Here is a 12,246-nt window from a genome sequence, read left to right on the forward strand (position 1 = left end):
GAATGGCATAAACCCGGGAGGCGGAGCTTGCAGTGAGCTGAGAACCGGCCACTGCACTCCAGCCCGGGCAACAGAGCGAGACTCCGTCTCAAAAAAAAAAAAAAAAAAAAAAAAGAATCAGCCGGCCGGGCGCGGCGGCTCAAGCCTGTAATCCCAGCACTTTGGGAGGCCGAGACGGGCGGATCACGAGGTCAGGAGATCAAGACCATCCTGGCTAACACGGTGAAACCCCGTCTCTACTAAAAAATACAAAAAACTAGCCGGGCGAGGTGGCGGGCGCCTATAATCCCAGCTACTTGAGAGGCTGAGGCAGGAGAATGGCATAAACCTGGGAGGCAGAGCTTGCAGTGAGCTGAGATCCGGCCACAGCACTCCAGCCTGGGCAACAGAGCGAGACTCCGTCTCAAAAAAAAAAAAAGAATCAGTCATGAGGCAGGGCCAGTATTAAAGACAGATAAACAATAAAACTTTCTAAATTTCACTTCAACTAGGTTCCCAAACCACAGATGACAAGCTCCATCTGGTTAACCTGCCCAACTGACTTAGAGGGACTCGGGAGTAATCCTAACTGTGACCACTGCTCAACAAACACTGAGGAGCTATTATCTGCCAGGCATTGAAGTTGATCAAAGGGCCTGTCCTCAAGGAATCCACGACTAAGAGAATTAAACATTCCAAAAATAACCTATTGAAGTTTTACCCACTTTTAAAGACTCTTACGATTTTCTGCTTATTCGCTTTGTGTGTGGGAGGGGAAGGGTTTTTTTTGTTTTGTTTTGAGACAGTGCCTTGGTCTGTTTCCCAGGCTAGAGTGCAGAGGCGCGATCACTGCTCACTGCTGTCTCAAATGCCTGGGTTGCAGTGATCTCCCACCTAGCCTCTCAAATCGACAGGACCACAGGTGCATACCACTCCACCTAGCTCGTTTTTTTGTTCTGCTTGTTCTTACTTCTTTTTTTTTTTCCGAGACGGAGTCTCACTCTGTTGCCCAGGCTGGAGTGCAGTGGCGCGATCTCAGCTCACTGCAAGCTCCGCCTCCCGGGTTCACGCCATTCTCTTGCCTCAGCCTCCCGAGTAGCTGGGACTACAGGCACCCGCCACGACGCCCAGCTAATTTTTTATATTTGTAGTAGAGACGGGGTTTCACTGTGTTAGTCAGGATGGTCTCGATCTCCTGTCCTCGTGATCCGCCCACCTCGCCTCCCAAAGTGCTGGGATTACAGGCGTGAGCCACCGTGCCCGGCTTGTTCTTTTAACAAACTCATTTTTTTCTTTTTTTGAGTTGCAGTCTTGCAATGTCGCCCTGGCTGGAGTGTGATGGCGCCATCTCGGCTCACTGCAACCTCTGCCTCCCAGGTTCAAGCAATTCTCCTGCCTCAGCTTCCTGAAGAGCTGGGATTACAGATGTGTACTGCCACGCCTGGCTAGTTTATTGTATTTTTAGTAGAGACGAGGTTTCACTATGTTGGCCACGCTGGTCTCGAACTCCTGACTTCGTGATCCGCCCACCTCGGCCTCCCAAAGTGCTGGGATTACAGGAGTGAGCTACCTTACCTGGCCAACAAATTCAATTTTCACAACTGATTTTACTAATATTTGTAATGTGAACTTTCATTAAACATAAAGCATGTCAAAAGTGGAATAAATACATCTCAAATAAAAGAAAATTGTAAAACTGGTCCACCTTCTTAAATAATGTGGAAAACACATAATTTAAGGAACAGGCAAAAATGGACAAGTATTCTAATGAGGAAAACCTAAACTAGGACTTACTTTGCAAAATGATTATCAGTAGTGAACACGATCACCAAAGTTAGCAAACTTTAAAAATTACACCAACTGGGCCGGGCGTGGTGGCTCACACCTGTAATCCCAGCACCTTGGGAGGCTGAGGAAGGAGGATCACCTGAGGTCAGGAGTTCGAGACCCTCCTGGCCAACACAGTGAAATCCCGTCTCTACAAAACACACCTGGCCAACATGGTGAAACTGTACAAAAACACAGAAATTATTTTTTGGAATTTGCCATGAGGGCAGGTGCCTGTAATCCCAGCTACTGGTGAGGCTGAGGCAGGAGAATTGCTTGAACCCAGGAGGTGGAGGTTGCAGTGAGCCAAGACTGCATCACTGCACTCCAGCTTGGGCGACAGGAGAGTCGTCTCAAAAAAAAAAGAAAAATTTGAAAAGATTACACCAACTGAAGTACATGGACAGCATGAAACCTTTCACAGCACTTTTTGACATTTCACATTAACAAAGGCTTAATTAAGAAGATATGTGGTAAAAGCCCACAATGAGGAACCAGGTCAAGAGATGTTAAGGAACTCGACACACAGCTGAGGTAGCAGAAGCAGAACTATAAGATCCAGGCCTCCTCATCTCTGCCACTCTCAGCCTCCTGCTGAAGGATTTAGAATCACTACCCCTGTTTGTAGCAAAAAGACCAAATTGGGTAACCTAGTAACAAAAACCCTGCACCATTTGTTCCAAACCTAACTTTTAGATCTTTTTTTTTTTTTTTTTTTTTGAGACAGCGTCTCACTCTGGCGCCCAGGCTGGAGTGCAGTGGTGCGATCTCTGCTCACTGCAAGCTCCGCCTCCCGGGTTCACACCATTCTCCTGCCTCAGACTCCTGAGTAGCCGGAACTACAGAGGCCCGCCACCATGCCAGGCTAATTTTTTGTATTTTTGTATTTTTTGGAGGCAGAGTCTCGCTCTATTTCCCAGGCTGGAGTGCAGTGACGTGATCTCAGCTCACTGCAACCTCCGCCTCCCAGGTTAAAGTGATTCTCCTGCATCAGCCTCCTGAGTACCTAGGATGACAGGTGCCTGCCACCACGTCTGGCTAATTTTTGTATTTTTAGTAGAGATGGGGTGTCGCTACGTCGGTCAGGCTGGTGTTGAACTCCTGACCTCGGGTCATCCGCCTGACTCGGGCCTCCCAAAGTGTTGGGATTACAGGTGTGAGTACCATGCCTGGCCTAGATCTTATTTCCCATACCATATTTCACACATCCGGTGTTCCACCCACGTCAGCACTCTGCTGCTATTCTAACCTGCTCCTACCTTTCCTCCTCCGTATTTTGTTTGCACTAACTACCCCTCTGTTATGGTTACTTTGGTAGTTAACTCGTATTGCCTTCACTGTGGCTCCCAGTGAACATGCACTTTGCTTATATCATTTACTCAACCAACATTTACTGAGCACGTACAATATTCTAAGAGCAGGGGTATAACAGCCCACATGGGGTTCTCTCCTGCTGGAGGTAGGGCGAAATAATAAACAAAATAAAGACATTATTCTGGAAAGTGGCAAATGTTATGGTGAAAAATAAAACATGTTAAGGGCACTGGGGTGTTGAGGTGGGGGATTCTGTTTTAATTACCGTAGTTCAGAGGACTTGCTGAGCAGGTGACACTTGAGTAGAAGCTTCAAAGAGTTTTTTGAAAAGAACAAAGGAGAGAGAAGCAAGTGCAGGGGCTCTGAGGTAGGAGCGGGTGTGCAGTTTCCTAAGAAAACAAAGGCCACTGTGGCTGACCCTGAGTGAGGGGAAGATAAAAAAGTGAGTAAAAAAGTGAGTGTCGGCCAGGTGCGGTGGCTCACGCCTGTAATCCCAGCACTTTGGGAGGTCGAGGCGGGTGGATCATAAGGTCAGGAGTTCGAGACCAGCCTGGCCAACATGGTGAAACCCCGTCTCTACTAAAAATACAAAAATTAGCCAGGCATGGTGGTAGGCGCCTGTAACCCCAGCTCCTTGGGAGGCTGAGGTAGGAGAATCGCTAGAAACTGGAGGGTGGAGGTTGCAGTGAGCCATGATTGCGCAGCTGCACTCCAGCCTGGGCAACAAGAGTGAAACTCCATCTCAAAAAAAACAAAGGTTGACTGTCAGATCACGTGGGGCCCTATGGGCCATACACAAACCCAAAAGGCAAGGAAAAGATCTGCAACCCATTTATGTGGCCAGATCATAATTTATTTTCATCTGGAGCCATTATAAAACTATTTCGGTAATTCTTCTTTCAAGTTTATTTACACAAAACAAATAGATATGCAGCAATGTTTAAGACTAAGCATGCTCTAGTCTGAGGGGTGTATTTAATTCTATGATACAGATAAATCTGTGTAAATTGAAATTGTGCATATTTGAGATTTATGTTATGGGGAACATACAGATAGTAACACAGTCACCCTAGTAGAGCAAATCAACAATCCATCATCTCATGTAGTTACTTTTTTACCACAAGAACAGCTCAAATCTACTCATTGAAGGAAAATCTCTACTACAATCTCATTACCTGTAATTCTCAAGTTGTACACCCTGAATATCTGCTACTTTGTATCCTGTGACCTAAATCTCCCATTTCCTCTCCCACCCCCCACCCCATCTTTTATTCTCTACAGAAATCTTATCTTTTTGTTCAATATCACAATGTATAGCAATCAAATAAATCAGAGTTTAAATGAAGCTTACACCTTCCATGAAAAAAATGTAATATTCAAAGTCATGTGTTTTAAATATGAGTAAACCATATTTACCTATTAGAAATATTCTGAAAACACGTGGAATTCTTACTATCTTTCCCTAACAACAGTTACCACTTACTGAGCACCTCCCTAGCCACTATTCCATGCATCATTTCTAGTCATTTCTATTCTACACAATGAGATGAAGGTAACAGTTTACAGCTAAGAAAGGAAACCTCCCAGAGGTAAAGAGTCACATGCAGAGGACCACATAGAAAGGGACTTTACTTCTAAACCCGACTGCCCACATTACATTAAAACCTTAGAGCTCTTAGGTCGGGCGCAGTGGCTCACGCCTGTAATCCCAGCACTTTGGGAGGCCGAGGCGGGCGGATAACCTGAGGTCAGGAGTTCGAGACCAACCTGGCCAACATGGTAAAACCCATCTCTACTAAAAACGCAAAAACTAGCCGGGCGTGGTGGCGGGCACCTGTAATCCCAGCTACTGGGGAGGCTGAGGCAAGAGAATCGCTAGAACCCGGGAGGCAGAGGTTGCAGTGGGTAGAGATTGTGCCACTGCAGTCCAGCCTGGGTGACAGAGCAAGACTCCATCTCAAAAAACAACAAAAAACAAACAAACAAAAAAAAAAACAACTTTAGAGCTCTTAGTTTTTTACGAAATCTTTACTACTTGGTTTCTACTGCTATCTAAGTTAGCGGAGGCCCGGCACGGTGGCTCACACCTGTAATCCCCACACTTTGGAGGCCAAGGTGGTTGGATCACATGAGTTCAGGATTTGGAGACTAGCCGGTGTGAAACATGGTGAAACCCTGGCTCTAAAAAAAATACAAAAATTAGCCAGGCAAGGTGCCGCACGTCTGTGGTCCTAGCTACTGGGGAGGCTGAGGTGGGAGGACCGCTTGAGCCCGGGAGGCGTAGAGCCCAAATCGCACCCTCTAGCCTGGAGACAGAGAAACACAGTGGCTCAAAAAAATTAAATACAGAAGCTAGATTTAATTTTTTCCAACCTCTCACTTGGTATAACAATTTTTTAAAGCAGTACTGTACTTATAAATATTACAGAACCTAAATCTCCAACCCTAACTAGGTAACAATATTAGTTGTAAATTACAATTTTAACTTACATGTAAGTTTAATATGGTCTCTCTTATGAAAAAAAGGCTCGGAGAGGTTAGAGATGACTTATTCACTCTCATTTCCTCGTAAATACCACCCTTTATTCTCATTTAAAGTCTCAAACCCTGGCCGAGTAGCTCCAGCCTAGAAAGAAGAAAACACAGAAGCAGGCAAAAGACTAAAGTTACTGAGTACGTTTTAAAATTTGGTTACTAGCCTTCATACTCATTTTGTTAACCAACCAACATAAAACCTCCTCAACCGAGCATAACTACTGCTTCGACAGGCAGCTTACTGAATGGACACGCTCGACTCTGAGTACTTCCTCTTATTAAAAAAAGTATGAACCGGGCACATGGCTATACACAGGATTTCCAGAAACAGAACTTAACATGCAGTCCTGTACTAAATGAACTGACAACCTAGAAAAGAAACTAAGGAGACACAAACACAAAACTAAACACACACTTTTGCGCAACTGTATAGAGAGGGAAATAGAATTCCGTGATTTTACAAAAGGAAATTAAAACAGCCAGGCTCAAAACGTTACAGCGGACTTCTTAGGCTTAACCGTCAGTTATGATCCCCGCAGCAGCTGAAGCCACCTTCTAAAACTCACCAAGACAAACGAAACTGTTTTAATGAACTTAATGAACATGCGTCCCCGACATGGCCAACGAGCCAGGCTTCCGTGCGACTGAACGGCAAGCCGATTCACGGTGGGTTTCCTCACTGAGGATCACCAGGAAAACCGCTTCCAACTCGGAACACCCGGAAAGGAAAGCTGCCCGGAGAACCCTTCTCCGACACACAAGACGGGCGGGTTCGCCCGCAAGTCAGCCCCTCGGCGCCCGCCTGAAAGGAAGGAGTGGCGACCTCACCCTAGTCGGCAGGCCGGCCGCGCGGCTTCCCTTCGGCGGCGCTGCCCGGGGCACCGCGGCTCACACCCCCACACAGGCCGCCCAGTCCTGCGCTCGCACGGCCACCGCCTTCGTCGCCGTCCAGGGGGAGGTGCGAGCATTCGGGGCTGAAGCCGTGCGCACCGCCTCCTCCATGTAGAAGAGCCGAGGAAAATCTGCCAAGGACAACCTCCGGCCCCGCCGTCACCACCGCTGCCGGGACCCAGGGCCGGCGCCGGAAAACATAGGCGCGGCTAAATGACGCAAGAGACCGCGCGCGCACGCGCAGTGCCACAAGACAGACACCCCGCCCCCGGTGCTCTCTCCCGCCGCGTTCCGCTTCCTTTACAAGGCCCCGGTCCGCTGAGCGCGGAGGGCGGGGCGCGTAGCGTGCAGGGGCGGGGACGGCGGCGAGGCGGGACCTGGCGAGGGACGAGGGTGAAAGGGTAGTAAGCAGTAAAGTATTCTGCTAGGTGGCGTTGGCCGATCAGGAGTTCAAAATCAAAGTCCGGCGTGGCGCTTATTTAAAACGAGGATTCTGGGCCGGGCGCCGTGGCTCACGCCTGTAATCCCAGCACTTTGGGAGGCCGAGTTGGGTGGTTCACGAGGTCAGGAGTTTGAAACTAGCCTGACCAACATGGTGAAACCCTGTCTCCATTAAAAATACAAAAATTAGCTGGGCGTTGGTGCGCGCCTGTAATCCCAGCTACGCCTGGGGCTGAGGCAGGAGAATCGCTTGAACCCGGGAGGCGGAGGTTGCAGTGAGCCGAGATCACGCCACTGCACTCCAGCCTGGGCGACAGAGCGAGACTCCCTCTCAAAAATAAATACATAAAATAAAATGAGAGTTCCCAGGCACAGTCACAGTGTGAAGCTGCATCTAATTGGTGTCCCCGGGCGATGCCATAGGGGGACGGTGCTCTAAAGAGGGCAAGAGGTGGGGAAAGGGTGGATCCAAAGCTGGGGGCGGGACGGGGCGGGGCCGAAATAGCAGCGGTACTTCGACCGCCTCTGGGCGCTTCCTTACTGACCGGATCCCGGAATAGATGCGAGGTTGAGGTTTGGTGAAAGCCCGCCTCGAGACACTGAGAGCAGATTAATTGACTGATTGATTGATTGATTTTGAGATGGAGTCTCGTTCTGTCACCAGACTGGAGTGCAGTGGCACGATCTTGGCTCACTGCAACCTCCGCCTCCCCGGTGCAAGCGATTCTCCAGCCTCAGCCTCCCTAGCAGCTGGGACTACAGGCGCGCGCCAACACGCCCAGCTAATTTTTGTATCTTTAATGGAGACAGGGTTTCACCATGTTGGTCAGGCTGGTTTCAAACTCCTGACCTCGTGAACCACCCAACCCGGCCTCCCAAAGTGCTGGGATTACAGGCGTGAGCCACCACCCCCGTCCAATTTTCGTATTTTTAGTAGACACGGGGTTTCACCATGGTTGGTCAGGATGGTCTCGATCTCTTGACCTCGTGATCCACCGCCTCAGCCTCCCAAAGTGGGGATTTATTTCTCATGAGACGCATAGGAAACCAACTGTTAGGCTATCTTGCCTTGGCTCCTCCTTGAAAGGAGAAATTCCGTGGGACCCACCAACGTGTTTTCAGAAGTAGTCAAAGACAGACCTCATTGGTAAGAAGCAAAGAGTAGCCAGCTAGAGTGAGGCCTCCTAGTAAATCAATGATTCCTTGGTTGCAGGTGTAGACGTCCCTTAGGAATGTTGTTCCAGGTTGTGACTAGGCACAATAGCACCATTATATGAAATTCGAGCCAGGCGCAGTGGCTCACGCCTCTAATCTCAGCACTTTGAGAGGCCGAGGCAGGCAGATCACCTGAGGTTGGGAGTTCAAGATCAGCCTGACCAACATGGAGAAACCCCATCTCTACTAAAAATAAAAAACTAGCCAGGAGTGGTGGCACATGCCTATAATCCCAGCTACTTGGGAGACTGAGGCAGGAGAATTGATTGAACCTGGGAGGCGGAGGTTGTGGTGAGCTGAGATCCCACCATTACACTCCAGCCTGGGCAACAAGAGCGAAACTCTGTCTCAAAAAAAAACAAAAAAACCAGGCGCGGTGGCGCACGCCTGTAATCCCAGCACTTTGGGAGGCTGAGGAGGGTGGATCACGAGGTCAGGAGATCGAGACCATCCTGGTGAACACGGTGAAACCCCGTTTCTACTAAAAATACAAAAAATTAGCCGGGCCTGGTGGCAGGCGCCTGCAGTCCCAGCTACTCGAGAGGCCGAGGCAGGAGAATGGTGTGAACCCGGGAGGCAGAGGTTGCAGTGAGCCGAGATCACGCCACTGCACTCCCGCCTGGGCGACAGAGCCAGACTTTGTCTCAAAAAAAAAAAAAGAAAGAAATTCAAATCTTTTCAGGTGAGGGTCTTTGTAAAATGAATTATGCGCTTATTGAAACAAAACCCCAGATATCATTTGTCCTTTTCAGGCTCTAATGCTATTGGACTGTTGTGTTCTAGGCTGTATACCCAGCCCCTGACCGCTCTGGTTTTGGTCTAGGTCACTATGCAGCTTCTAATTGTAAAGCTTTTAATCTGCCGTGAGCCTAGCAATCACCTCAAAACTGGCTCAGACGGGAGGCGGAGCTTGCAGTGAGCTGAGATCCGGCCACTGCACTCCAGCCCCGGGCGACAGAGCCAGACTCTGTCTCAAAAAAAAAAAAAAAAAAAAAAAAAAAAAAAAAACTGGCTCAGAGGACCTATTGCTTGCATCTTAGAACTGGCTCAGAGGATCTGTTACTTTCTTTGGTCTCAGCCATGTTTTGGCTAGATGACACTGTCAGATAAGGAATTACACTGAATATTGAGAGATGGTTGACAAGTTGGTCTCAGGCAATGTGGTAGATTGATGAAAAATGACTCCAATTTCCCGCACATTTTGCAGAGACTTTGCAGCTCCAATCTATTTCCTGAATCTGCACTGACCTTGGGACTGGCTTTGCCCAAGAAAATGTAGCAGTTCCAGCCAAAATTATGATGCCTGGACTAGCCTGCTGGAGGAGGGGACCACATGGGGCAAAGCAAGGAGCAAAGCCGCCTGGCTAAATGCTGGCTGACCAGCATTGAGACCAACCACCGAGCCAAGGTGGGGCAAATCAGCAAAAGTGCTCCATTATCCCATAAACACATGAGGAAGAATAAATTATTATTGTCTTATTCACTTATTTTGGGGTAGACTGGAATGTAGCAATAACTAACTGATACAGATGTCAACAAACACCTCTAGGACAGAGGTCCCCAACCCCCTGGGCGGCAGACCAGTATGGGGCGGTGGCCTGTTAGGAACTGGGCCACAACAGGAAGTGAAAGGCAGGCAAGCAAGTGAAGCTTCATCTGTGTTTACAGTCTCTCCCCAGTGTTCACACTGCCACCAGGGCTCCTCCTCCCATCAGGTCAGTGGCAGCATCAGATTCTCACAGGAGCGCGACCCCTATTGGGAACTGTGTATGGGAGGGATCTAGGTTGCGCACTCCTTATGAGAATCTGAATAGTGCCTGATGATCTGAGGACACTTTCATCCCGAAAACATCCTCTCCACCCCCCACCATGTCTGTGGAAAAATTCTCTGCTATGAAACCAGTCCTTGGTGCCAAAAGGGTTGGGGACTGCTGCTCTAGGAGGCAGATGAGTAATGAAGTAGTGGTTTCAGGAATGCTTAGTTGTCCATATGTTAATTTAACCTAACGAATGAATTTGCTTGTCGCTCCTTTCTGCCAGCTGGAGCTCCGCCTCATCTAATCAGCTTTCTGTCATTATCTGGACCTCCCTCCGGACACCTCCTCCCACACTGTACAGTGCATTGTCTTTATAAGTACATATATACCTTGCTAATATGCTGCAGGCTTCTGACATGCCCACATCACTTCTCCAGCCCATGATGTTGTACATCTTGTATACTCTGAGTGTTCAAGCAGTCGCCATGAGATACTAAAGTTTTAAAACTCTTAACTCCTTCTCATACACTGCTGGTAGAATTGTAAAATGGTACCATTTCCTTGGAAAATTGGTTGACAGTTTCCTAAAAAGTTAAACATACACCGACCATATGACCTGGCAGTTCCAAGTATTCACTCAACAGATACGTATCCATAAAAATACTTGTAGGCCGGGCACGGTGGCTCACGCCTATAATCCCAGCAGTTTGGGAGGTCGAGGCGGGCAGATCACGTGGTCAGGAGATCGAGACCATCCTGGCTAACACAGTGAAACCCCATCTCTACTAAAAATACAAAAATTAGCCAGGCATGGTGCCGGGCACCTGTAGTCCCAGCTACTTGGGAGGCTGAGATAGGAGAATGGTGTGAACCCGGGAGGCGGAGCTTGCAGTGAGCTGAGATCGCACCATTGCACTCCAGCCTGGGTGACAAGAGAAAAACTCGAAAAAAAGCCTCACGGGCAGATCACGAGGTCAGGAGATTGAGACCATCCTGGCTAACACGGTGAAACTCTGTCTCTACTAAAAAAACAAAAAATTAGCCGGGCGTGGTGGTGGGCGCCTGTGGTCCCAGCTACTAGGGAGGCTGAGGCAGGAGAATGGTGTGAACCCGGGAGGTGGAGCTTGCAGTGAGCAGAGATGGCACCACTGCACTCCAGCCTGGGGACAGAGCAAGACTCCGTCTCAAAAAAAAAAAAAAAAAAAAAGCCTCAAAAAATAAAAAATAAAAAAAGGACAGGGAATGAACTGCTGATACATGCCTTAACATAGCTAAGTCTCAAAATAATTATGTAAGTGAAACAAGCAGACCAAAAAAGCAGTGTGTACTCAACAATGACATTTATATAAAAGCCTACTAAACGGAAACTAATGTATAGTGACAGAAAGCAGATGAATGGGTCCCTAGGAGGAGAGGAGGCAAGGAGGGTGAAGGGATTACAGTGGGTCAAAAAGAAACTTTGGTGTGATGGGGATGTTTAGTGTTTTGTTTCTGGCTGTTTTTATCAAAAGACACTTGTCAAAACCTACCAAATCATACATTTTATATATGTGCAGTTTATTATATGTCAATTATACCCCAATAAAGCTGTTGAAATCTTGTTTTTTTTTTTTTTTTTTTTTTTTTTTTTTTTTTGAGGCGGAGTCTCGCTCTGTCGCGGGACTGGAGTGCAGTGGCCGGATCTCAGCTCACTGCAAGCTCTGACTCGTGGGTTCACGCCATTCTCCTGCCTCAGCCTCCCGAGTAGCTGGGACTACAGGCGCCCGCCACCTCGCCCAGCTAGTTTTTTGTATTTTTAGTAGAGACGGGGTTTCACGGTGTTCGCCGGGATGGTCTCGATCTCCTGACCTCGTGATCCGCCCATCTCGGCCTCCCAAAGTGCTGGGATTACAGGCTTGAGCCACCGCGCCCGGCCATAGTTTTCTTATATATACATTTTTCCCCAATTACTCTTACATGTTTTGGTTTTGTTACAACAGAAGCATCAGAACAGCACAGCAGATGATCATTTTTTCTTTACCTCAACCCCTATCACTAAAATTGCCCTTTGTCCTTCCAAAATGAATAGTGGCTTTCCCTGCCATTTTAAAGCATTTGTATTACATAAAAACTTTTCAGTTACTCCCTGTCATTTTAAAGCATTTGTATCACATAAAAACTTTTCAGTTACTCCCTGTCATTTTAAAGCATTTGTATCACATAAAAACTTTTCAGTTACTCCCTGTCATTTTAAAGCATTTGTATCACATAAAAACTTTTCAGTTACTCCCTGTCATTTTAAAGCATT

General features: G+C 47.8%; 1 protein-coding gene across 11 annotated transcripts in view; it reads right to left on the minus strand.

The window, feature by feature from the left end:
• The window catches only part of NIPA2 (NIPA magnesium transporter 2), a 34,626-nt gene extending 27,862 nt beyond the window's left edge, over window positions 1-6,764 (minus strand). For 4 of the 11 annotated variants that reach the window (XM_010362180.2, XM_030930724.1, XM_030930723.1 and 1 more), the window contains exon 1: window positions 6,484-6,744. The gene's annotated coding sequence lies outside the window, so the exon portion shown is untranslated. Of the gene's footprint in view, window positions 1-5,610; window positions 5,747-6,221 lie in introns of all 11 variants that reach the window. The other 7 variants (XM_010362179.1, XM_010362177.1, XM_030930722.1 and 4 more) reach the window with 4 other exon arrangements.
• Between the last annotated feature and the right edge of the window lie 5,482 nt (window positions 6,765-12,246).

Source organism: Rhinopithecus roxellana, chromosome 5 (genome assembly GCF_007565055.1).
Source record: "Rhinopithecus roxellana isolate Shanxi Qingling chromosome 5, ASM756505v1, whole genome shotgun sequence".
In the NCBI taxonomy this organism is placed as follows: Eukaryota; Metazoa; Chordata; class Mammalia; order Primates; family Cercopithecidae; genus Rhinopithecus; species Rhinopithecus roxellana.